Source organism: Protopterus annectens, chromosome 8.part1 (genome assembly GCF_019279795.1).
Source record: "Protopterus annectens isolate FY-2018-M chromosome 8.part1, PAN1.0, whole genome shotgun sequence".
In the NCBI taxonomy this organism is placed as follows: domain Eukaryota; kingdom Metazoa; phylum Chordata; order Ceratodontiformes; family Protopteridae; genus Protopterus; species Protopterus annectens.
The window spans coordinates 123,201,410-123,226,199 of NC_056742.1; the positions used below are offsets into that span (position 1 = coordinate 123,201,410).

Consider the following 24,790-nt stretch of genomic DNA (forward strand, 5'->3'; position numbering starts at 1 on the left):
TGGCCCAGATGGCTTACCTCACGCCAGACAAACAAGTTCAACTAACTCAATATTTTCAATTACTGGCAAAAAAGTCCCATCTCCCAGCAAGAAAAATTCTGCAGGCCCTGGGATACATGGCATCCTGCATACTACTAATACCATATGCCAGACTGCATATGAGGAAATTACAATGATACCTAAAAAGTGTTTGGACTCAACACTCTCACAGTTTAGAAGCAGTAATACCAATGATTCCCTGCCTACAGCAGGAGTTTCGATGGTGGGCACAGGCATGTCACCTAAACAAGGGTCAGCCTTTTACCCAACCCACAGCCAGGCAAACTCTAACAACAGATGCCTCGGATTATGCCTGGGGAGCACACGTGGCAGGAAAATGCATTCAGGGCAAGTGGACCACGGACCAGATGCATCTTCATATCAATCAGAAAGAGATGTTGGCTGTTCAAAATGCCCTAACAGCTTTCAAGGACCTTCTGCATCCAGGACAATTATTACTAAAGACAGACAACACCACAGTAATGTGGTACATAAACAAGCAAGGGGGCACTCATTCTTATCCCCTATGCAGGCAAGCCATGTCCTTGTGGAACACAGCTCTAATGTATCAAGTTCACTTGCAAGCACAATTCCTGCCAGGAAGGAAAAATACTCTGGCAGACGATCTAAGCAGAAATAACATGGACCCTTATGAATGGAAATTGAATCCACAAATCTTCAGCATGGTAATGCAAAAATGGGAATGCCCAGACATAGATCTTTTTGCCTCCCCACTAAATTGCCAACTACAAAAATTCTGCACAAGGACTTATCACAAACAAGCATGGAAAGTGGATGCTCTTTTGTTCAGCTGGAAAAACCTAAAAGTTTATGCCTTCAAACCACTGCCTCTCCTTTCAAAGGTACTCCTAAAAGCCAGACAAGAAAAACCACAGATGATCCTGATTGCTCCAGACTGGCCACACCAGCACTGGTACACTTTCTTAAGGAACTTGGCTCAAGGCCCACCATGGATTTTGCCTCAAATTCCACACCTTCTGACTCAACAAAACAATCAGATCCTGCACGGTCAGCTCAAAATCCTAAACCTTGCTGCATGGCAGATACATTAGTCAAACAGGCAACACCTCTCTCTAAAGCTGTTATGGATGTCATTTTGGAGGCCAGGAAGCCTAGCACCAGGAAAGCTTACTCAGAAATATGGAAGAGATTCTGCGCCTGGAACCAGGCTCAAAGCCTTGACCCTCTTGTTCCAAATATTCCTCAGATTTTACAATACTTAACTGAGATACTGGACAGAGGCCTATCCTTCTCATCAATTAAGATCCACACCTCTGCCATTTCAGCACATTGTAACACGGATCCTCCTTTATTCTCTCATCCCTTGCTAAAGCAGTACTCAGAGGAGCTAAAAATATAAGACCGCCCCGGAGAGCACCAACACCAACTTGGGACCTCAATTTTGTTTTGGAAAAACTGATCCTACCACCTTTTGAGCCAGCCAATACAGCCGATCTAAAATTTTTATCATGGTAAACAGCTCTGCTCCTGCCAGTAACTTCAGCACGAAGAGTCTCAGAGCTACAGGCATTAATGGCCGTGGAACCTTTTATAATTTTTCATCAGGACAGGGTTTCCTTAAGGACAAACCCTACCTTTATGCCAAAGGTGATATCTAGTGTGGCTCTTAACCAAACCACCCATTTGCCAACTTTTTATCCAAACCCCCAGAATAAAGGGGAGAAACTTATGCATTCTTTGGACATACACAGGCAGCTATGCTTCTACCTGGACAAAACAAAAGCTTTCAGGAAAACTGAGCAACTGTTTATAGCATATGCTGCAGGATCACAGGGCAAGGCTATCTCAAAGCAGACTATATCCAAATGGATAGGACTCTGTATTCGTTACTGCTACACACAGCATGGAAAATCAGTCCCAAATAACATTAGGCCACATTCCACCAGGGCAACAGCCACTTCAACAGCCTTTCTCAGAGGAGTACCTACCAAGGAAATTTTGGAGGCTGCAACTTGTAGTTCAGTGCACACATTTACCAAGCATTACCTCTGTCATTCTATCTATTACCTCCCCATTAAGTGTCCTGCCCTCAAAAACCTAGTACAACATCACTCAGCCAAAAGGCCTCTTAGATCATCAAGTAAACTACTACTAGAAGTCACCAACAGCTACAATAGCTTTGGAGATGCACTATATAGTAGTTCGGTGGCTAAAAAATGGAACTCTGTCCCTACTAGCATTCAAAACACATCTTCCAAAGCCTCCTTTAAAGACCTCATCAGGCAACATCTCAAGCAAAGTTTGCAGTGCCATGATTGCTCCCCAGGCTAGTGAAAGCGAATAACATATACATACTAAATCTAGAGCAATTGATAATAGTTTTTCAATCTTATTCACAAACACTGGCTAATCTACAATGTATGTACTGTACCTGTGTACTATGTATGTATTCTACCTACATTCCAAAGTTCAGCCGTACACCACAAATCTATTACTTACCTTTATTTTTAAAATTAATTTGTTCTCTCCACTGTAACTGTTTGTGCCGCATACCACTGTAAAAACATGTCTCTTGTAATTTGTGTGTATACTGATTATGTCTAAATAACTAAATGTGTCTGTAATTTTTCTTTGTGGAGCTTTTCTCCCCGGGCCTCTGCTGAAAAAGGGCCTTTTCGGCTTAGTCAGACACCCCCTGTTAACAAATGTAAAATAAATAAATAAATAAATTACCACCTGCCTCTTTACTCTAAATCCGGAGCAGGATTTGCCACTGCAGTTCTGCAGGGCCTCATAGCCAACCCTAACTCTTTATAGACCAGCCACCCAACCTTAGCTTTGGGATTCTACCCAAGTGTAATGACTGCAGCAGTGTAACACGATGAACATAGTACAGTTTTGTACCTACCATAAATGTAGATGTTCAAGTGTTCACACTGCTGCAGTCCAGGTTACCCTCCCTCCATCCCCTCTGAACTAGCTGGACTTATCTATACCTTTCTATCCTATACAACCTTTGTGGTGTATTTGCTTGTAACTGAAGGTATTGTTTTTATTTTATATGTATATTTTTTATTAGCAATATGTATTGCCTACCTACTTGGGGGCACCTGACATCTGGGGCACGAAAAACTGAATAAAATGGCATCGGATGCATCTTATATACCCCTGGCACTCTGACGTCAGGGAAGAAGTGACAGCAACCGACGCCGGACCAAGACTTTGGAACTCTGGCCGACTGCGGGACTGCCTGATGGCAGGATAACCCAAGTGTAATGACTGCAGCAGTGTGAACACTCGAACATCTACATTTATGGTAGGTACGAAACTGTACTTTATTGTCTTCTAGGCTGCTTGCACTATACATAATAGGGTAAGGGAGTAATGATATCTCGTTTGCATAGATGTTCATCGTGTTTCACTGTTGCAGTCATTACACTTGGGTTATCCTGCTGGCAGGCTAGCTGCAGTCGGCCTGAATTCCAAAGTCCTGGTCCGGCGTCGGTTGCTGTCGCTTCTTCCCTGATGTCAGTGCGCCAGGGGTATAAAATATGCAGCCGACGCCATTTTCTAAAGTCTTTCTTGCCGCATGGTGCCCAAAGCAAAAGCAGTTTGCAAGTGTCGGTCGGCCGACTCCTGAGATTTTTGAAATTGAATTTCAGATCCGAAGTTTTCTTTAAAGCTAAGTACCCCGTGAGGAAACTTTTTTCTTGCTCCAGAACGATGTCAGAAAAAGTTGACAATTGTATTTCTTGTGGGAAGCAAATACCTCATAAGGATTTTCATTCTTACTGTATTCCTTGCCTAGGCCCTGACCATGACGTTGCTAGTTGTCGGTTTTGTGCTAGATTTAACCAACGCACTATTAAGCGTCGGTACGATTCTGCTTTTCATTACTATATAATGCCATCAGAACAAACGATGACAGGAATTCATAAAAAGCGCAAGGAAAAAGAAAAGGACAGGCATCCGAGGTCCAAAACCGACAACAAAGCCTCTTCTAGGCCAGTCGCCGGTTCTCAGTGAGGCGCTTTCACAGCCCCTGACACCCACTACCTCAGAGCCACAGGCCACTTCCGACTCACACGTGGAGACAACTTAGGCCTCTGGATACTCAAGGTATTGGGCCTTCGGAAACTAATCCCTCAGATGGGTCCGGAGCCGCTGAGCAGGCATCGGCTTCTGACGGTGTTTTCAGACCTACACAGCTTTATATCAAGCCAATTTTAGCATCCAAGACAAAGACTAAAACAGTTTTAAAGACAAGGAAACAAGTACAGCATTCTCCAGGACAGACTTCCATGCCTAAGAAACAGATGCTCAAAATGGCCGAAGACCTAATTACTTTGATCAGGGGTTCCCATCCCCTCCTGATAAGAGGCCTAGGCAAGATACTGAATATGATTCCTCTGATCAGGTTTCCATTTCCTCTGACTCCTCTTCAGAACAGGGATACTGTATTCCTCCCTATGAGGATTCTGATGCTGAAGAATCTATTCCTTCAGCTTCTCCTCCTGAGGATTACTCATTTGGAGAAACCCTGCATACCATGAGGGAGCATTTCCACTGGGAGAGCCAAGATTATTCAGATTCTAAGAAAAGGCTCAGAGACTTTCTTCTACTACCTCAGCACAGACCTTTTGCTATTCCACCTGTTCTAGACATTGTAGATGATGTATTTTCAGAGTCCAGCCTGTCTCCCGACTCTTTACCTCCTGCACCTATTAAGCCAGACAGATACTACAGGGTTTCAGATTCTCATAAATTTCTATATAAAAACCCTGCTGCTGACCCAGAAACTGTTTCTCAGGGTCCCAAGGGGGTCAAGACTGCTACTGCAAAAAAAACTGTCCCCTCAGATAGAGATTCTAGGGCACTGGACAGATGGGGGGAAAAGGTTTACACTTCTGCAACCTTGGCTGTAAGGGCTTTAAATTGTCAGTTTCATATGCTTAAATGTCAGCAATACTTAATGTCTCTGTTAAAACAGAAAATGTTGACAAATTCTGAATGTTCTGAGAACAAGGAATTTCAGGATTTATTGCATGCAGCTGAACAATTGAGAAAACATACTTTGCAATGCGGTTATGATTCACTGGAGGCCTCTTGCAGGGCCGCCGTAACAGGTTCTGTTATTAGAAGGCATGCTTGGTTAAAGGAACAGACTCTACCTGATCATGTTAAAGCAAAATTATTGGATGCTTCATTACAGCATGATACTTTGTTTGGTGTTAAGGCAGAAGAGGTGTTGAAGAAAATGGAGGATAAAGCTAAATCTATGCAGACAGTGAAGGATTTCTTACAGGTACAGCCATCCAGATTTAGCAGGAACTGTCCTTTTAAGAATTGGTCCTTTCCCATGTCAGACAGGCCACAAAGAGGCAGATACAGATGCCCTAGAGGCAGACAACAGCCCCAGGGCTCATACAGGCCCAAACAATGGGGTGCTTCTACCTCCAAAAGCAGAGAAGACAAATCACAGCCATGTAGGAAACAGTCCCAATGGCTTCCCTCTACCAATGCCAAGCATTTATCTTTTGGCAGCACCCTTAGGGGGAAAGCTAGCACTTTTTTCACAAAATTGGCACACGATCACCCAGGACAAATGGGTCCTAAATATAGTCTCTCAGGGCTACAGGTTCCACTTTCACTCCCTTCCAAAGGCAAAAGGTATGCCACACCTACCACACAATCAATGGGCAGAGACACAAAAACAAGTTTCATCTCTCATGGACATGAGGGCTATTCAGCCAGTGCCACAATAAGAGCAGGGACAAGGATTTTACTCAAGACTTTTCTTAGTACCAAGAAAGGACAAAGCATGGAGACCAATTTTGGACCTGTCTATTCTAAATACTTTTCTGGACGTTCTGAAATTCAAAATGTTGACTCTGCAGCAGCTTCTGCCCATGCTGGGCAAGAAGGCTTGGTTTGTAACTTTGGACCTCAAACAGGCATACCTGCATGTCCCAATCAGACAATCTTGCAGAAGATACGTCAGATTCTTAGCTGGCTCAATGCACTACCAATTCTCTGCACTGCCCTTTGGCTTATCTACTGTGCCCAGGGTCTTCACAAAATGCCTGGCAGCAGTAATTGCATTTTGCAGGCAAAGAGGAATTCATATATATCCCTACTTGGATGACTGCCTTATTCAAGCAGAGATCAAAGACATTCTACTAAAGCATCTGGCGTTTGTAAAAAGATGACTAATTTGCCTAGGGTACACAGTAAATGAAAATAAATAAAAACTAGCACTCTCTCAAGAGATAATACTCCTGGGTGCGAGTTTAAATACAACTGCCCAGATGGCTTATCTCACGCCAGACAAACAAAGGCAACTAACTTCTTTCTTCAAAAGCATGGCAACAAAGACCCAGTTATCTGCAAGAAAAATTCTGCAGGTTCTGGGCTACATGGCCTCCTGCATTCTGTTAATTCCATATGCAAGACTGCATATGAGGAAACTACAATGGTATCAAAAAAGTGTTTGGACTCAACATTGCCACAGCCTGGAATCATTAATTTCACTCATTCCCTGCCTGCAACAGGAGTTTCGATGGCGGGCACAGGCCTGTGACCACAACAAGGGACAGCCGTTCACTTTACTCACAGCCAGGCAAACACTAACAACAGATGCATCAGATTATGCCTGGGGGGCCCACATGACAGGAAAATGTATTCAGGACACATGGCCCCCAAGCCAAAGGCATCTTCACATCAATCAAAAAGAGATGCTAGCTGTACAAAATGCCCTGACAGCCTTCAAGCACCTACTTCATCTAGGACAGCTGCTGATAAAGACGGACAACACCACAGTTATGTGGTACATAAACAAGTAGGGGGGCACAAATTCCTACCCCCTCTGCAGACAAGCCACGATTTTGTGGAACACAGCATTGACCTACCAAGTACACCCGCAAGCACATTTCCTGCCAGGAAAAACAAATGCTCTGGCAGACGAACTAAGCAGAAACCTCATGGATCCCCACGAGTGGAAACTAGATCCACAAATCTTCAGCATGATAACAAGGAAATGGGGATGCCCAGACATAGATCTTTTTGCCTCCCCTCACAACTGCCAACTTCACAGATTCTGCACAAGGACTTATCACAAACAAGCATGGAAAGTGGATGCCTTGTCATTCAGCTGGAACAACCTTACAGTATTTGCCTTTCCTCCACTGCCTCTCCTCCCCAAGGTACTCCTAAAGGTCAGACAAGAGAAGCCACAAATTATACTAATTGCCCCAGATTGGCCACGCCAACACTGGTACCCAATCCTAAGGAGCTTGTCCCAAGGTCTAGCCTGGACATTGCCTCAAATTCCTCATTTACTGACCCAACAAAACAATCAGATCCTGCACAGCCAACTCAGAACCCTAAGTCTAGCTGCATGGCGGATAGTGTAACCATTCAGAATACACCTCTCTCTAAAGCGGTTATGGATGTTATTTTGGAAACCAGGAGGTCCAGCACCAGAAAATCTTATGCAGAAAAATGGAAGAGATTCTGTGCTTGGAACCAGGCAGAAGGAATTGACATGCTTGTTCCAAATATTCCTTAGATTTTACAATATCTAACTGAGATGCTGGGCAAAGGCCTATCCTTCTCATCAATTAAGATCCATGCCTCTGCCATTTCAGCTCATTACAATACAGACCCACCTATCTTTTCACATCCATTGCTTAGGCAGTTCCTCAGGGGAGCCAAAAACATAAGACCTCCAAGGAGAGCACCAATATGTGCATGGGACCCCTGGCGCACTGACGTCAGGGAAGAGGCTACAGCAACTGACGCCAGACCAGGACTTTGGAATTCAGGCCGACTGCAGGTAGCCTGCCAGCAGGATGACCCAAGTGTAATGACTGCAACAGTGAATACACTCGAACATCTGCATTTATGGTAGGTACACAAAGTACAGTTTTGTACCTACCATAAATGTAGATGTCCGATAGGTATGCATCTGCAGTCATAACATATGGGTTGTCCTGCCTCAGGCAGCCCTTCGGTCAGCCGGATTCCAAAGTCTGGGTCTGGCCTCGGCTGATGTCGCACTTTCCCCGACGTCAGAGCATCTGGGGTATAAAAGCATCAGCCGACGCCATTTTCCTCAGTTTTTCTTGCCCCAGATTCCAGGTGCCCTCTAGGAAGGCTAAATTTGGATAAATGCAGAAAAGTTCCAAACATTTGCAAAATTATATACATGTATAAACAAACAAATACACCATAATAGATTCCCCCAGCTAGCTAAAAGAGGGGTAAGTACCCTAGGAATACCACAGAGGGGTAGGAGGGAGGGTAAACCTGACTGCAGATGCATACCTATCAGACATCTACATTTATGGTAGGTACAAAACTGTACTATGTCCTTCAAGGATGCATCTGCAGTCATAACATATGGGTAGAATACCATAGCCAATCTGGGGGAGGAGGTACTAAGAAAAGGATGGTGTAGTTAAGATCCCGTGCAGGACTGCAGTAGCAAAACCTGCTCTGGATCTGGAGTATAAAGGTAGATTGTAATGCTTGGCAAATGTATGCACGGAGCTCCAAGTAGCAGCTTTTAAAATGTCCTTGGTAGCCACCCCTCGTAGGAAGGCTGTAGTGGTGGCCGTGGCCCTTGTGGAATGAGGCCTGATGTTTTCAGGAACTGTCTTTCCATGAAAGGAGTAGCAAAATCGAATGCAATTTCCTATCCATTTTGAAATTGTCTGTTTGGAAATTGCTTTTCCTTGCACCCCAGTAGCATATGCTACAAAAGGTTGGTCAGTTTTTCTGCTAGTTTTTGTTCTGTCCAAATAGTAGCGTAGTTGTCTGTGTATATCCAGGGTGTGCAAAAGTTTTTCCCCTCTATTCTGTGGATTAGGGAAGAACGTAGGCAAGTGAATAGCTTGGTTCAAGGATACCCTAGATACCACCTTTGGCATAAAAGTAGGATTGGTTCTTAGTGAAACTCTGTCCTGATGGAAAATAAGAAATGGCTACACTGCCATTAATGCTTGTAACTCAGATACTCTTTTTGCTGAAGTGATTGCCAGAAGGAATGCAGTTTTCCAAGACAGAAACTGTAGATCCGCCGATGCTGCTGGTTCAAAAGGAGGAAGTGTCAGTTTCTCCAGCACAAAGTTGAGATCCCAAGCAGGTAGAGGGGGCTTCTTGGAGGTTTAATATTTTTGATCCCTCTCAGAAATTGTCTGAGGAGAGGGTGCGAGAAGATAGGTGGATCCACATTGTATTCTGCTGAAATTGCTGAAGCATGAATCTTAATGGAAGAATAGGACAGGCCATTGTGGAACAATTCTGCTAAGTATTCTAGGATATGTGTTATGTTTGCCACTGTGACATCTGAGCCTTTTGATGTGCTCCAAATGAGAAATCTCTTCCATTTAGCTGAGTATGTCTTCCTTGTGGAAGGCCTGCGAGCCTCCAAGATAATGTCCTTCACCCTCTGAGATAAAACAGTTTGCTTGGGATTTAAGGAATTTTCCAGGCAGTTAGCTGCAATGTTTTCAAGTTGGGATGCATGGTCTTGAAATTGTTCTGCGTCAGAAGAAGAGGCCATACGGGGAGAGGCCATGATTTTGCCTGAGACATGCTTCTCAATAGTGGATACCAGTGTTGCCTTGGCCAGTCTGGAGCTATTAGTATCACTCTTGGCTGTTCCTCCCTGATCTTCAGTAGAACCTTGTACATCAATGGGAGAGGTGGGAAGGCATATACTTTTAGGGCTTTCCAGCTGAAAGAGAGAGAGTCCACCCTCCAAGCTTGTGGGTGGTATGTCCTTGAGCAGAATGTCTTCAGTTGATGGTTGAGTGGGGAGGCGAACAGATCTATCTCCGGCATTCCCCATGTCTTTGCTATGAGTTGGAAGATGTCTGGGTGCAGCATCCATTCGTGTGCATCCATGGTAGTTCTGCTTAAGCTGTCCGCCAGTGTATTCTCTTTCCCTGGCACGAATTGGGACTGTAGTTGGATATTGAGATTCAGGCATAGTTCCCATAGATTCATAGCCATCCGGCATAGAGGGTAAGAGTGTGTGCCTCCCTGTTTGTTTATGTACCACATGACCGTGGTGTTGTCTGTCCTTATTAGCAGGTGGCCTTGTTGGAGGAAGGGTTTGAAGGCCTCGATTGCATGCATCACTGCCAGCATTTCCTTTTGGTTTATGTGCATGCTTAGCTGTCCTTGAGGCCATAGGCCTTGGATACACTTGCCCTCCATGTGTGCTCCCCATCCTCGGTCTGAGGCGTCCGTGGTGATGGTCTGCCTTGTTTTTGGTTTGTTGAAAGGCAGCCCTCTGTTGGACTGGCAGGCCTGAGCCCACCACAGAAATTCCTTTTGAAGGCATGGAATGATTGGTATCAAGGTTTCTAAACTGTGACTGTGTTGAGACCATACACTCCTTAGGTACCATTGTAATTTCCTCATATGCAGCCTGGCATGCGGTATCAGAATTATGCAGGATGCCATGTAACCCAGGGCCTGCAGGATTTTCCTTGCAGTAAGCTGAGTTTGTCTTGTCAGAATCATGAAGTAATCTGGAAGTTGTTTTTGTTTTTCTTCTGTGAGAAAGGCCATTTGGGTGGTTGTGTCCAGATCTGCACCCAAAAAGGTTATCCTTTGGGATGGTACTAGTCTTGACTTTTGGATGTTGACTGTGTATCCCAAGGCCTGTAGCAGGTGTATGGCATAGGCCAAGTCCTTTATCAAATTTCCCTTGTTGTCCGCTTGTATTAGGCAGTCGTCCAGGTATGGGTAAATTTGAATTCCCTGAAGTCTGCAATGTGCAATTACTGATGCCAGGCATTTCGTGAATACTCTGGGCACAGTAGATAAGCCAAAGGGCAATGCTGAGAATTGATAATGCTCTGATCCTGCAAGAAATCTGAGGTGTCTTCTGCAACTTGGTCGAATAGGGACGTGCAGGTATGCCTCCTTGAGATCTAGAGTCACCAGCCAAGACTCCTTGCCCAACATGGGAAGAAGTTGCTGTAGGGTCAGCATCTTGAATTTTGGCACAATGAGATATGTGTTCAGCGCGGACAGGTCGAGAATAGGCCTCCATTGATTTTCTTTTCTTGGTACAAGGAATAGTCTGGAGTAAAATCCTTGGCCTTGTTCTGAACATGGTACCTTTTTTATAGCTTTCATCTGAAGCAAATTGTTGATCTGTCTTAAAGCCTCTGCCCTCTGATTTGGTGGAAGGTTTGGCATTCCGTTTCTTTTTGGCAAAGTGTGGAAGTGGAACCTTTATCCTTTGTCTATTATTTGCAGTGTTCATGTATCCTTTGAAATATAATGCCAGTTTTTTGAGAATAAAGCCAGCTTTCTGCCCAAGGGTGCTTCCAGTTGATCCCTGGTAGGCGGGATCAGAGTTAAGTCATTGAGCCTGTCCTGGTGTAGTAGTTGTTGTTGTTGCTGTTGCACTACTCCTCTGGTTGGCAGGCTGCCACTGACGGCCTCTATAGGAGCCCTTCGATTGACCTCTGCCTCTAGGGCGCCTGTTCCTGCCTCTCTGGGCTCTGTCCGAGTCTGGAAAGGACCAGTTCTTAGTAGGCCAGTTTCTGCTGAATCTCGGTGGTTGTACTTGCAGGAAATCTTTAACTGTTTGCACAGATTTTGCCTTTTCTTCAACCTTTTTTAAGATCTCCTGAGCAGAGGAGCCAAATAAATTTTGTTTCTCCATTGGAGCATCCAGGAGTTTAGCTTTAACATGGTCTGGCAAAGATTGTTCCTTCAGCCAGGCATGCCTACGAATAACTGCCCCAGTCATAGCTGATCTAAATGAAGCCTCCAGTGCATCATAGCCACATTTTAAGAAATGATTACTAACCTGTTGTGAATTGTGCACCAAATCCTGAAGGGATTTACGGTCTAGGGGTTCAGGAAAAGAAAGTTTCTTATTTAGTTCATCTAACAAATACTCTTGGTACTGTATCATATGAAATTGACAATTTAATGCCCTGACAGAAAGAGTTGCAGAAGTATATACCTTCTTTCCCCATCTCTCTAATGCTCTAGACTCTCTTTCAGAGGGTAGAGGATTTTTGGCAGTGGCGGCCGCAACCCCTTTAGGGCCCTGAGAAATAGTTTCTGGGTCTGCAGAATGGGCTTTATACAGATGGAAATGAGAATCTGGGACCCTGTAGTATCTGTCAGGTTTGGCAGGGGCCAGAGGAAGAGTATTAGGGGCTGTACTGACATCACTGTACACATCATCAATTACATTAAGAACAGGAGGTATAGCTAAGGGCCTATGTTGAGGCAAATGCAAAAAGGTCCTTAATCTTTTTCTAGAATCAGAGAAATCCTGACCTTGCCATTGAAAATGCTCTCTCATGGAGTGTAGAGTCTCACCAAAGGAAAACTCTTCAAGAGGGGAGGCCGAAGGGATAGATTCCTCAGCATCTGAATCCTCATAAGGCGAGTAAGCCTCCTCCTGGTGGTCTGACAACTCAGACCCATCCGTGGAATCATCTGAAGAGTGTGGGTCAGAGGGGTCAGTCCTGGGCCTTTTGTCCAGAGGAGGGTGAGAGGCCCTGTCTGGGTGAGGTTGTGAACCCCTAATTAAGGAAATAAGGTCCTCTGCAAGGCTGAGGATCTGTGAACTAGAGGAAGGCCTCTGGGAGGTAGTTTTGGTAGGCAAAGCTTTAGATAGTTTGGCAGCTTTAGCCCTAGAAAAGGCCTTAATGGACATGGAAGCAGGGGGCCTAGCTGCCCCAAGTGCAGGAGTAGAAATGTCCAAAGGTATGGTGTTGGACATTTCCTGAACACTGGTTTCGGTAGGAAGTTCGGTAGCCGACTCAGCCGTGGCCTCCCGGGCCTTGGTGGGATGTATGGGTTCGGAAGAAGGAATCTCCGAGGACTCGGTTTCGGCCGAAACCGAGACACTCACGGTAGGCCTAGCCGTGGTTTCAGCTGAAACCGCGGGCCGCGAGTGTCGGTCCTTTTCCTTCCGTTTTTTCACCATATGCGAAGTCGGAGTCTCCGACGGCATTTTATATGCAAAAGAAGCTCCAAAAAATTCCTCTGCAAACTCCGACCGACGTCTAAGAGTTCGTCGGTTGAAGGAAGCACAGGCTAAACAGGCTGATACATCGTGGTCTGGGCCTAAGCAAGGAAGGCAGTAGGAATGGAAATCCTTATGAGGTATTTGTTTCCCACAAGTTAAACAATTATTTACTTTGTCTGACATCGGCTGAGGCAAGAAAGAGTCCCCAACGGGGTACTTAGCTTTTTTCGAAGTCTTCGGTAGCTGAATTCACTGTATCCGACCGACCGGCACTTGCGAACAGCTTCTGCTTCGGGCACCGCGCGGCAAGAAAGACTGAGGAAAATGGCTTTGGCTGATGCTTTTATACCCCAGACGCTCTGACGTCGGGGAAAGTGCGACATCAGCCAAGGCCAGACCCAGACTTTGGAATCCGGCCGACCGAAGGGCTGCCTGAGGCAGGACAACCCATATGTTATGACTGCAGATGCATCCTTGAAGGACATCTGTACTTTCTTAAGAGGCAGGTTGGCAATCATGCCTTCTAGGATACCCCCAGTTTTATTAAGATGTCTGTTTTATGCATGGGTAGTATTTCTGCCTCCAGATTAAAAGCTCATTTATGTCTGCTAGGGAGGTGCTTCATGTATCTGCTGGTTTGTTTAATGGCATTCTCTGCCTGGCATGAATCTGAAAACAGGATCAGGGCACTTTTCTATAAGCAGTCCATATGCTTCTTATGGCATTGAGGCAGTCCAAAATGTCATACTGTTGCCCACTCTTGGAGTTGTATTCTTCTTTCTGTTACAGGCACGAACCTTGCTCCCTTTGATGGCAGCTGCAGTAATGTGTGACAGTGTTGTTTAACTTTTTAATAGGTACAACTGTTCTGGGAGAAACCAACTTGGATCTCAGAAAGACACTCCCATGTGTGTGTGTGTGTGTGTGTGTGTGTGTGTGTGTGTGTGTGTGTGTGTGTGTGTCCAAATCTTGTTCTGATTGTTATACTTCTTGTATGAGGTGGCCTCAGAGGTGTAATATAATTGTAGTGTTACATATGGAGCTAATATAACTATCTTTTTGTCTGCATAGTGAGATCGGCATCTGCTGATCAATTGTAACATGCAGTGTTGGCAGATGTTTATACTCTGCTCTCTACCACAATGAAGACATGTTGCAATATAGCTGTATACTATATTCCTTGTATAAATTGCACATAGCTGTGGGTGTGATGTTTCTTTTTTGCACCATTTGATTAAAAACTAAAGCATAGTTTCAGAAATAAAACAAAAGAATGAATATTCCTAGACTGATGCTCTATTTAACTTGAAGTCCTTCAAGAGTATCTGTGAAAACATTAAAGAACAACTTGCAGATGTCATGTGAATGAGCTGGAAAAATGCCAGCAGCAGTGTAAACAGTAAATCTGTTATCAACTGCTTTCAGAAAGTGAAACCTATACGGAGAACAGTTGAATTTCATATGTCGTCACTGTTGCCTGTGCTTACATGATAGGTGTACACAGTTATCTGCGTTGATGTAACCTAAGACTGTTACATTTGCCAGTGTGCTCATCTGCTCACTCTATGGGAGAAGGCCAGGGTGGCACCAACTCCACTTGCTAACACTGTTATTTGTTCAGAAACATTTTAAGACGGTAATGAAATTGCCAGGGGAGTTATTATGAAATTTGGGATGCAGATACTCCCTGGTGTCTATGTATCAATGGGAAGGAGCTACTTACTGTGTTAACTGCTTCAGAGTATAATTAACTCAGAGGGTGGGAGGAATGTCTTACTGAAAAGAATTAGCTTGGTGCTTGAACTAGGACCCAGCGGGATAAATACCCAAGCAGTTATCTTGTAATAATAGGGCAGAGAGGTGGCAAGATGAAAAGCTGGTGCCAGAGGAATGCCAGAGGAGAGTAGTATGTAATTAAGAATACTACAAGTGGGGATGAAGCTGATGCCTGATAAAACTTCTTAAATCATCTTGTAAGGGAACATGGGATACAGAGAAAAGGAACTAAACTTGTAAACAGGAGGTGGTTGCCAATACTAACTAGCCACAGCATTATAAAAATAGTAACTGTGGAAAGGAACTTCTCAAGAGCTAGTACTTTTTTTTTAGAGAGAACCAAGAGTTTCACTTTTTAAAGGTTAATATTAGTTCATATAAATGCAGTGTTGTTATTGTTAAGTAACATTTTGATTCTAACTGTATATCTATATGCTCAGCTGAGGATTTTTCCCCTGTATTTTTCTCTATGCCCTCATGCCTGCCATTCATCAAGTATCCCTCAAGCCTGACATGCCTGTTCATTCCCGAATCCATTGAGAATGCTTGCCCAGTGGTGTAGTGAGAGCTGAGGGGAGGGTGTCATTTAGGCAGCCATGATGATGCTTTCTGTCCTCACCACATCCCCACTTTGAGTAATGGCCTAACCCAGCTCATGGGCAAGGAGACATGGTACCTGCATTACTGTGAGGGTACAACAATGCCTTTCCCTTGCAGAGGCATTCTCTTTTATACTTACTGTTTTGGTAAAACATCCCACCCACCAAAATGCACGTTTCCATTGCCCCCCTCCAAGAGAATGTGGAATTGTGTGCACTATTCCATTGCTACCACCACCCTCCACCCCAGGATGGGAGTGTCCATCTTGCCTTGCCAGCTCTGTCAAGCACTTGAGTTGCTAACCAAACTGGGGTCACCTTGACTGTAGTTCAGGGATTTATCCTTGTATGCCAGCAGAAGTGCTTTTACTGGCAGAAATGCTTTTGGACCCAGGGTAGGGGGTTTCTCCTAACCCTGTTATGTATGCCCACTAGTATAAAACGATGTTTTTGTAGCTGTTTCATATTGGTTTATTTCAGTGAGGCATTACTGATGCCACCATTCCAATTCTAGACAACAGGGTTGTTTGAGACCAGTGAGAACAGATAAATGGCAACAGGGTCCATGCGTTGCTCTGCATAATGATGTGACACAGGAGATCATTTGTGTGTGTGTACCAGTGTGCATTATGGATGATGCCACGAGGAAAGCGGAGCATAACATTCAGGTATTTTTAAGATATAAGAAAGGTAAACAACAGTAGTCTGGAGATGCCATAGGCAGGCATTCATCATGTAAGACTGGATGATTTAGTCTAATAGAAAACATTAAAAGTTAGTTCTGCAAACAGGGGAAGAAGGATGTCTGCAAAATGTATCATCAGATGTTTAGGAGAAAGCTAATTCTTCAAAGAGAGGGAAGTGCATGTATGTGGAACATATATCACAAGAGCTTTTTTGTAGGAGGAGTGATGAACAAGGAAGCACTGGTGATGCTTGTATTGGCTCACCCTCCTTGTCCTTATTTGTTGTTGCGGTCGTATGTTTTTGTGTATCTTGTTTCCGCACAGTGATACACAGTTCCAGAATGATTGCCTAGAATATGATATTCCTAGGACTGAGTAAGACTGAACTGGATCTCTTAGAGATGATGCAGAATTCTGCTGCAAGTTACTAACTGGTGCTTTAGATGACCAGCACATTATGTCTGCTCTGTGCAGCCTGCAGTGGCTTCCTGTGTATTACATAATCATGTACGAGATCTTAGTGTAAGCATATCTTTCCAATGAAGTGAGAAAAATATATAACCAAAAAGAAAAAAAAAACTAATGGTTATATGTGTAGCAAGGCCCAAACAAATAATAGTAGTGCAATTTTAAAAATAATAGTGCAGTTTTAAAAGTCATGTCATTTAGATAAGTCCAGTAGTTCATACAATCTTCAGTCAAAAACATTCAGTTAGGACCTTCTTTAGTAAAAACATTCAGTAAAAACCAACAGTTGAGAAAGTAATGGTGGGGTGACACTGGCTGTACTGCCAGTGGAGAGCCCTTCCAGCAGTTAACCAAATCTTCGGTAGAGCGGAGTAGAGGTCCTGAAGTTCCCACTCTCTGAAAAAAGCACTTTTAAGAATAAAAAAAATCAGAAGCACATAGATAGAAACAGCCTTTTCTTTTTCAACAAGTCAAATCCAGGTCATACAAACAGTATCAAATTCAGCATTATTTTCTGCAAGTAGATCTTTATTGAAATATCTAAAGTGGGGGAAGAGTCCAAGCATATTTCTCTAGTCACAGCCTGGGTCCCTGTTGACTGAGGGAGCTTGTGGTGATTTACTTTCCTAACCCGGTTTTGCACTGAGCTTTCCAGGGACTTTGGGAGTTCCACCGGTGTATCCTGAAACTTCAAGTTTCCTGACAATTTTCTGTCAGACTCTCCACTTGTGGAATTTGATGTGGTGGTTTTGGGAATGCTTGACTCTGTTTTGCTTCCACAGAGTTCTTTAAAACTACCTTTTTTGAGATGGCTTTTGATGGGGTGGGGTGATTATGTTTTCATTTATATCTAGCAGGATTTATTATTAACTCTGTGTGCTGTTTGATCAGTTGTAGTAATTATAATTATTATTTTAATCTGTATTGTTGTTCTGGATTAAAACACCTAAAAGAAGTTGAGACTGATATTTGAAAATTATACTTCAAGAGGAACTTCAGAATCCCAGGAGAGCATTGAATTCCAGGTGAAAAGTACCATGGGTGTTTCTTACACTGCAATTGGCTGAACATTTGGGGGCAGCTTTTGATTTTCAGGGGATGGCTGTAAACTGAAAGAGGAGGAGAAGGAGGCCACATAGTGTAGTGGATAAAGGATTGTAGCATTTCTTGAGGAAGGCAATGTCCCAGAAGAGTGATCTTACATTTGCCTAACAAGATGTATTCTCTTGGTGAACAGGAAAAAATAATCTTTTGGTAGCGTGATGAATGGATAGAGCACTGGGGTACACAGAGATCAAAGAGTAGTGAATCGATAAAGGCAGGTGAAATTTTGAATGGTCAGGAACATGATGATGTCTTACAGGGCTAAAGAGGAAGCAAAAAAAAAGTCTACACCTATGTGTGAGAGTCACTCTGTACTGCTGAGTACAGCTGTTCTACAGAGTTAGTTTTTTACAGGTGAGGTGGTGACACGGTTGTTCTAGTACTGCATGAGTGTCATTAGCTGATGGGGAAATATGAAGAAAGGGTTATTGAATTACTTTTATGTGGTTTCCTTCTGACACATCTTTGTCATAGAGAGTAAAGTGGTAGACTGTTAGCCATGTGACTCCATCACTCTTTTTTGTTTATCTTCAGCTGAGGTGATTGGTTTGGTGCCAGAAGCCACCAACTTAATGCATTGCTCCATCTGCTGCTCCTTCTCTGCATGCACACCTATAAAGTCAGTACTGATGGCTGTAGATTTAAAACAGAGAAACAAAAAAACATTAATGAGATCTGTAATATCTGCATGTTCATGCTGTTCACTTTTCTACAATGCACTTACTGGCCCAGGAATATGAAGGAAAGAGCGTGACAGGATATTAATGTATAAATGAAAACAGGTAGTGGAGGCTCTAACATGACAAATAAACTACATATCACACTTAGGGATTTAATTCCTACATTCTCCACATTGTACACTTCCAAACTAGTCACTTAAATGGACCAAAGCTTCAGAGTTGTACTCTGATCCAGTCGGCAGTGGGTATTTCCTAGGTTATAAAGAATGAAGTGTGTGTAACTTTAGTGTCAATGTTTCTGTATGAACGTGGGTACCCAGACAGCATAAAAATGTCAGTGTTATGTTTTGTAGGCAGGAGGCATGAAGTAGTTAAGGCAGACTTTCACTTTGCCATCAGGGTGGTTATTCTTTAAAAATAATAAGAAAAATAATGAAGTTCTTCTAATTATGTGTATGACCCTGTCATCTGTAAGGAAGAGGTGAATCTTACCTTTCACCCAAGTGACCTGTGATCATGACTCATTTGACCTCTAGGGCCCTGCCAAAAACTCCACAAACGTAACACCCAGTATCATTATTGGTGAGGGAGACTTCATTCCTTTACCATTCACTAGTCTGGAAAGAGCATCTTCTCCCATTCACAGAAACTACTGCAGCTAACAGATTTAAGGTTTTCATCAGCACTTTTCTTTTTGTATAACGTGGGCTCAGATAGTTGATATGTAAGAGCAATCTCAGTCAGTTACTTTTACTGTTCTGTAATGTTAATAGCGGCCGTGTCTTGTTGTAATAATTTAATTCTACTGACCTTACATATTTTCCTTAAACATATAGTAATTTAATGCTATTGACCTCTTTTTTTCTTTATTTTGTTTTCTAGAAATGCTGTATACAGTTAAATAGGGTAGGTAACTTTCTGTCATTTGTTTGTTGTGGTTCTCAAAAAGCAATTCTTGTATCCAACCAGTCATTCTAAAGTAATTCCCATTAATTCGTCATATGAGTAAACAGACTTTTTAAAATATATTTATTTAATTACAGTTGCAACAGTGACATAGGTACTAAACAGAAATTTTGTTATCCATGTAGTCAGTATGGGACATCTTTTGAAACTATCTTTGTTCTGTAATTTATGTATCTGTAGAAACGGACATTCAGCTTCCCAAAGATTTGTCATGCTTCCTGCACTAATCCATTTCTCGCCTTACACTATGTTTATGGATTTTTTGAACAAGAAGCACAGAATTTGTTAAGAGTTTAAGCTTTTGGCTTTGATATTAAACTGTGATCAACCATAAAAAATATGTGTATGTAGACATGAAAATTCCTGTTTATGCATTATACGACCTATTAAATGTTTGTGCTTATTTTTGTAAATGATCAAAAAGAATAAAAATCTATTTGTTTAACTATAAAATGTCAAGTAGTATTTATTAACAGGGTCCATTAACAAGGTCTGAAAGCCCCAGCAGCATTAACAGAGTAAGCAGGCCCACAGCAGGACTAATAACATTATAAAGCTCTTAACAAGATTAATGAAATAGGGACCCTAGTCAGATTAATAGAGTCAGAGATGTCCCTACAGAATTAAGTCAGGAGACTTGCAGCAAGATTAAAGAAGTCTGAATGCCCTAGCATGATTAACAAAATCAGAAGCCCCCCTGCAAGACTGACTAGCTTAGGAGACCCATCAGGTTTTCTGACAAAATTACATCTTCTTGCTTTGACTTATTGAAGCAATTGCCCAATGCACAGTTTATCAGCCACACCATACCACTGCCCCACTAGACTGACACAGACAGAAGCTGTATGGAGCAGTGTTTAAAGAGTTTAGCAGGGAGTATGCACCTTCTGATGAAGCTCTCAAACTCTTGCACAAAAAAAACTGGACAAAAAGAAAAATAATAGGAGGGTAAACAAAAACTAGGGACAAATTTTAAATATTGCTCTTAGAAACTTAGAAAGTTGCTAGACTAAAAGGTCTTGTGTTACCACATTTTTTTTCTGAAGGATATTGAGTCTGAAACTCAAATGCCTGTCATTATATAGTGAATTCAGTCCTTATTGATTTGCCACAAAAATCCAGAAAACCACAAATGTTATCAAGAACAGACCCAAAATATGAGGGGGGAAAAACTCAACATTCTGTGAAAAATCTGTACAATTGAGAGGTATAGCCACTCTACCCGGATGCTCCAAGTCTCTAAATATACTACATCCGAAGTCACACTGAGAGAAAGGGGTCTGCCTGCTGGCTGGCAGTAATGGTGTATGATAGGCTACTTACAGGGTAGTTGGCTTCAGTAGGCTGAAGAAGACTTCATGAAGAGGTTTTAACCAGATAAGTATAATTTTATGACAGCAGAGTTCATGGATTCACGCAATATGAATTAGCATTACAGGTTTTGGGAGTGTTGTTATAACTGACAGATTCAGCTGTACACCAGTAGTAGTGGAAAAGAAGTCAGCACAGCAGATCTGAATGAGCCAGCAGACTGCACCAAGGTTATCAGAGTCACAGGAAACTTTGTAGCAAACTTAACAGAATCCTAAAGCCCCCTCTTGCTTACTAATGAATATATGGATAAGTGTGATCTTGTGAGTTTCTACTTTGAATGTACTTTTCAGTCTGGCCAGAGATGTAGCTGAAATTTAGTGGTAGGACATTGAGTTCTTTTTGCTGTTGCATCTCTCAGTACCAGCTTGGCTTCAGGTACTACAAAATGTTTTTTTTTAACTGGACAGTTCCATCTGAGTGCTGTTTTTCTTCATTTGAGGTCCTGCAGGTCAAGCAGTAAATGGATACTCCCAAAAAAGTAGGTTAAAAATTATGGCAAAATATGCAGATTTACACAGAAAACTCATTCTTGATTGAAGTTCATATATTGTTTAAACAGCTTGCATCATTTTCTCTGTACTGAGGCATTAGAAATATGTGATAATGAAGCCATATTAGTATGTAGTCAAGTCAAAAGGGTGGCCACAGTGGTGCAGCAGTTAGTGTTGCCGCCTCACAGCAAGAGGATCTCCGGTTCGATCCTCGGCTGGGGTGCCTTCTGTGCGGAGTCTGCATGTCCTCCCTGTGGTCGCGTGGGTTTCCTCTGGGTGCTCCAGTTTCCTCCCACATCCCAAATGTAAGAGGCACTAGTGTCCCCTATTTCAATCTAGCAGTACCAAGAGGATGTGAACATAACTGTAGAAGGATTGCTGTTCGTAAAAACATCAAAGTAAAGTATCCTACTGTGTGTGTGTGTGTGTGTGTGTGTGTGTGTGTGTGTGTGTGTGTGTGTTGGTAGTGGGGCTAGGGGCTACATTGTGGAAGTATCCAAGTTGATATATAATTTCAAAGATTGCGTCTGCAGTCCTTTTGACACTTAATAGATGGAAACATGAGTTTAGGCATTCCTACAGAGCTTATGCATTTTGTATAACCCATGCATTCCAGAATTTTGAACACAGTGAAGAAGAACTACACAGGCAGTTAACTAATTTACTTCAGAATTTCTCTTTTGTATCATAATTTCATAAATGGGTTAAATTGACACATAAAAACAGATGGGAACAAGAATTCAGCATTCCTTTATGTGACATGACATGGCATAAACACATTCATTCATTTATTTATTTTAATTTGTTTTCTTGGCTAGAGCACTGATCCAGATGGACCATCTTGAGGTTGGTTTGGTAAGAACAAACATAGTATGTATTAGTAAGCAACAAGTTAAAACCAGGTCATACAAACAGTATCAAATTCAGCATTATTTCCGAAAAAGTATGTACAAAAAAACTTAACAAACATAAAATACATACAGTCTTACATTTTTCTATGCTTTACTTATCCTGTGCTTGCCAACCATCATTACTTCACTGACTGACCTAGAGGTGATCCGTTATTCTATACTGGGTATCCCAAACATGGGGGGGGGGGCCTTCTGGAGATGCTACCATTCATGTAACCAATGGGGTGCTTTGTGCCCTCACCAGCATCCCAGCCTTGAGGGAGTAGGATGTATGCATTATCCCCTTCCCTAGGCAGTGGGACATGGACCACCTCACCACCGGAACCACTGTGCCCTCTCCTTATGAGTGCACACACTGTTGCATCCACAGTGATGGCTACCGCATGCATGGTATGGTGGCTGAGTGCCTGCTCCAAGGTCATCATTTATATCCCCATAACTCCTCTGAGGGGTTGTGGCATTGGATGGACCCAGCTTTCCAGAGCATATTAGTAGATTATATGGAGAAATTGTAGAAATGTACAGAATTCACGCATTTGTGTAACATTTGCTAATAATCAAGTTACCATAAACCAAAGAGTGAGACATAGGTTCTAAGAAAGTATACTACTGATTTTATTTAGTTTTAATGTGCATACTAGTAGCTTATAATGGCAAATTATTGACATAAGCAAAAACAGTTTTTCTTCTTGCATGCAGTTGTCTAAAATCAAGCCCAGTACTTTTGTAATTATTGTTTATTATAGTGTAGAATCCTGGTTTTGCTCCTGTGCTTTTCAGCACATCAGGCAACGAGCGCCCTTCAGCACTCGTTTCCATAGCAGGTATGAGTTTTACAGGATCAGGTTGCTAGCCCGAGGCCCAACCCTCCTCAGAGGGTGCACCACACACTTGCACGCACACACTCACATCAAGAGCCAATTTAGAGTGTCCAGTCCACCCACTGCATGTCTTTGGATTGTGGGAGGAAACCAGAGCACCTGGAGGAAGCCCACACAAATGCAGGGAGGACATGCAGACTCCACACAGAAGGCACCCCTGCCGACAATCGAACCAGAGAAGCTCTTGCTGTGAGGCGACAGCGCTAACCGCTACACCACTGCGCCACCATAAGGTTAGAATATAGTTTATAAATTACTTATAATGCTGGAAAAGCAATCTTAAGTATTATGCACAGGGTTTATATGAATTTCTTATCATAAATGTTCAAATGCATACTAGATAAAGTTATGTACAATTTAAAGTGGAACATCCAAATTACAAAATTTCAGAGAAAATTGAAAGTTTTGCAAAAAAAAAAAAAAATACTGTGCCCCTGTACCCCAAAGGGGACTTTGAACCCACATTCCTGAGTGCTGATTAAATCCTAACTGTAAGGCTTTACGACTGTGGACTAAAATGATTATTTTGTTTGCTGGAAAACCATATGTTCATTCTCTGTTCAAGGTGGTACAACTTTGGAATTAGTATATTTAATAAATGGGGTGGTAGGGGTGCAGCTTACCTTCCCTGACATAGGAAGATGCAGGAGACAGATACCTTTGAAAAAAGCAGTTTGAATGAAAATATAAGCTTTATTCTGTGCTGTTTTATTTTTAGTTTCAAAGTATTTGGTTTGTTTTTAAGACTCCATTTCATTTTCAGATATGGTGTTTATGGGTAATATATTCCCTTATGTATTCCCACGTATAATTTATAAATATTTTAGTTTCCTTGTTTCAACATGTTTTCTAGCTGTTCAAGGTACATGTTGTGTCTTGTGTTATGTTCACATAATAGATCTTCTAGTAATTATTATTGTTACACTGAAAACAACATCAAAACCACCTTCTTTTCCAAAGCAATTTACGACATGCTTCAAATGCTGTAGGATAACCAAATCTGTTTTGTTGTCTGTCTTTTGTTGTCTGTCCTTTTCTATGCCACAGCCAGCCTTACAAATTAAAACTTTGTTTCTGCTAATTTATAGCAGTCTTACACAAGAATGAGGAAGTTTCTGATAGCCATATATTTCTATGTCATATCTCTGCCAATTCCTTAAAAAATAAAATGGATAGAATTTGATCACCATCTTGCCATGTACGTACTACAAAAAAAAAGGCACACAGCATGCTGTATCCACTACTCAGCACTGAGCTGTCTTTTAACATGGCACTTGGCTTCTTGCAACCTGCATTCAGCCAAAAAGTGTCTTGCCCAAGCCGTAATATCCCAGAGCTAGTTGGCCATTTGCTAGATTGATCCCTCTTCCAAAAACCTCTTTAAAAATATGCCCTACCTCATAGCAGGTACCACCTTATTTACACGCTGCAACCTTGTCTCAGTACAGCCGGATGTCATTAATTATTTTATTATGCTTCACTCCGGTCCGCTAATGATTGGCAGTAGATTTTTATGTGCTGGCTTGCCGGGCCTAACACACAACCTTCAATGAAAGAATGCCCATTCACGCATGTCGACACACTGAAGACGCTCTAAGAATCGAACGGGCAACGTCTAACTATGAGGTGACAATGCTACCGCAGCACCACCACCGCAGTTAGAAGAATCAGACCGTGACCTCTGAAAAACCTTCAATTGTTATAGAAACAGACATTTTCAGGGTTTTATCTTTTGAACTGATTCAGATTTTTTTCAAATCAGAAACCACTGAAAAGAAATTGTAAACAAATTTTCATAAACCTCTTTGCAGGTTTTAA

General features: G+C 42.4%; 1 protein-coding gene across 4 annotated transcripts in view; it reads left to right on the plus strand.

Moving 5' to 3' along the window:
* Positions 1-24,790, plus strand: part of GSE1 (Gse1 coiled-coil protein) — a 1,449,259-nt gene that overhangs the window by 602,823 nt on the left and 821,646 nt on the right. The window lies entirely within an intron of this gene.